This window comes from Austrofundulus limnaeus, unplaced genomic scaffold, assembly GCF_001266775.1.
Source record: "Austrofundulus limnaeus strain Quisiro unplaced genomic scaffold, Austrofundulus_limnaeus-1.0 Scaffold326, whole genome shotgun sequence".
Taxonomy (NCBI): domain Eukaryota; kingdom Metazoa; phylum Chordata; class Actinopteri; order Cyprinodontiformes; family Rivulidae; genus Austrofundulus; species Austrofundulus limnaeus.
This window is the reverse complement of record NW_013952728.1, coordinates 141,315-144,412: the sequence shown is the minus strand read 5'-3', so window position 1 is coordinate 144,412 and position 3,098 is coordinate 141,315.

Genomic DNA, 3,098 nt, shown 5'->3' with positions numbered 1-3,098 from the left:
TATATATTCTGCTACATTTGCTCCTCCTGTCCACAGCAAACTGAAGTTTTGAGAGTTTTCAGAACATCCTGCAGTCCACACCTGTCTCCTATTGAAAATGTGTGGAGCATTATGAAGAGACCCCGGACTGTTGAACAACTGAAGTCCTTCATCAATCAAGACTGGGAAAGAATTCCAACTACAAAACTTCACCAGTCAGTGTCCTCAGGTCACAAACACACTTATTGAGTGTTAAAAGGAAATTTGATGGAGCGCAGAGGTAACCATGACTCTGTAGCAGCTGTTTTGGAACATGTTGCAGGAATCAAATTCAAAATAAGTGAATATTTGCAACAAAAAATAAAAAAAAACAAAACAAAAAAAAAACAAAACAAAGAAACAACCCCCCCACCCCCACAAAAAATTAAGTTTATTAAAGAATATCTTGTCTTTATAGTGTTGGTTGAAAACAATTTGCAAATCATCATATTCTGTTTTTGTTTTAAAAACGGTCTGAAATTCGTTGGAATTGGGGTTGCAAATGTCTAAAAAAGGAAAACGTCATACAGGTGCATTAGATTCTTGAAAATGTGCTAATAAGCATCATTGCTTGTGGAGGTAAGCATGACTTGAAAAACAGCTACATCGTGCCTGCTTTGGTTTCCCGGTGCTAATCACATGAACAGGAGGCAGATCTTATTTATGGACTGAAATAATTCATTTCTTTCATAGAAATGTGTTGACTTTTATTGTGAAAGGAATGTAACGTCTTAGACCAGAATCTTGATGACTGTCTCTTTCAGTAAAGCCTTTTAAGGAATCTCCACATATAAAAGTATTTTTCTCCAGAAGCCAGAGGAATGGCTGCCCTTTCAAATTCCTCCATGCTGTTTGTTGGAGCGTCCAGAGGCGGCAACACTTACAACCAAACCTCACAGGCAGCGGACCATCACCTCCGTTTCATTTACTGCAACAGCTAAAGAAGGGAAAAATGAAAAGCACGCGCAGTATTTCCTCTGGTTTTTTCTTCCTTTATTTTCTTTCTGCGAGCGTGGCCCTTCATCAGAAAACGCAGCTGGCCTCTCGCTCTTCCACATGGTTGATATTAACATTCCATCAGGTTTGTAATGATGAAGACGAAGCAGTGCTGCGGGGGGAAGGAGCATGTCAGAACTGGCATGGTGCGCACATTCCTGGCTTTAGATGAGCTAATGGGCTTCTGTAAGGGTGGTGGTGATGCTGCTGGACCTGAGAGTATTAAAGAGACAAGAGAAACACCAAACCAACTTCACTCAAATGCATCAGATTTCTTTACAGGTACAGAAGAGATGGTTTTATTTCCTTCACATCCTTGATAAGAAAAATCAGTGTCTGTTTGTCAAAACATCTTATAAACCTCAGGTCTCATTTGAATGAATTTCTTAGAATAGTCAWTAGATGCACATCTACAACTGATTACTCTAATCCATGTGTCAAACTGAAATGTGGCCCACCACAGCAGTTTATGTGGCCCGCGAGAGCTTCAAAGATGCATTAATGTCTTAAACTAAGTTGCTCCATTCACTACATGATTATGATTATTTTACACAAATCTACTAAACCGATCTACCTGCAAAATGACAGCATCCCACCAGGGTTGAAATGTGCCATGTAAAATCTCCATTTTGGTACATTTTCTCCATCTACTTTTGCTGCAGCCCAGTTGTACTTGGAAGTGGGAATGTCCCACTTACAAGTTGTAAATTTAAACTAGAATCCCCCCTCCAATGCATCCCTGTTGGAAAGTGGGAGTATTCCGAATTCAAGAATTCTCACTCAACATTGAGTAAAACTCTTACTTTTGCTTTTAATAGTATTTCTGATTTACTTATTTCACATTTAGTCATGTACGCATAGTACTTTTCAGTGTTTATAAGCGAACATGTTAAAACACTGTTTCTATGCAGGAAATACCAGGTAGAGCTCAGGTACTGATTGCAAGCTGTGCTCAGAAACATAACGTTTTGTGTTTAGTAGTTAAACACAAAACATTGAAGTTAATAACAGCTGGCCCTTTGAGGGCCACTATAACCCTCATGTGGCCCTCAGTGAAAATGAGTTTGACCCACCTGACTTAATCAATTAAAATCAAGAGTTTTGTAAATTAGCTCAGTCTAATTTACAGATGTTGAGCTAAAATCCGGTGTGACCGTAGGGTTGGGTGGAAACATACCATATGCAGTTAATCATCACAAAAATTGTCACCAATTAATATTTACCATGTTTGGATTACTGCAATTAGTGCCGTGAGAGAATAAATACCCGGGTTATCATCAAATGAAGTCACACAAAAAGTGACAGTGCCCCACCCCTTTTAGGGTAGGACTTACGGTCAAGCTCCTCCTCCTCTCCCCCTCCCTCCCTCCTCACTTCCTCTTTTCCTTAACCGTAATCCTATCCTTCACCGCATACTTCCTCTTTTCAACAGATGTTAGCCTAACCGCATCCTTTGCAAAAGTTTCAAGTGAACTTAGACTTACTTACTGTCTTCCAACCTTTAAACCTGTCAAAGTGTGAAACTTTTCATCAAATATGTCCATCAACCAATCAGCTCCTGTTTTAAGCACCTGATCCCAGCCCCAATCTCTCTCTCCCTCTCCCTCTGCTGGACCCGCCTACATTCAGTCAGAAAAAAGAAAAGTTCATTTGACTTTCACAGGACTTCTGCAAAAAAGGCGCTCACTTCAAAAACCGTGCTTTGATGAAGAATAACTTTTGTTGGTCTCGATAAACCTACAGAAAATGGTGAGAATTATCTTTATTCATTGAAAAACAGATGTTTTAAAAGCTGTCTTGTTCTAAAAAGGTATTCTTTTTCTTCTTCTTACCGAGGTTGGGTTGATTTAAATCTACCTGATTATATGCAGCGGGTAAAATAAGTATTGAACACGTCACCATTTTTCTCAGTAAATATATTACTAGAGGTGCTAATGACGTAAACTTTTCACCAGATGTCGGTAACAACCCAAGTGATCCATACATAYAAAGAAATCAAACCATAAATGTCCAGTAATGAAGTTACTTGTAATAATGTGGAATGGCACAGGGAAAAAGTATTGAACACATGAAGAAAGGGAGGT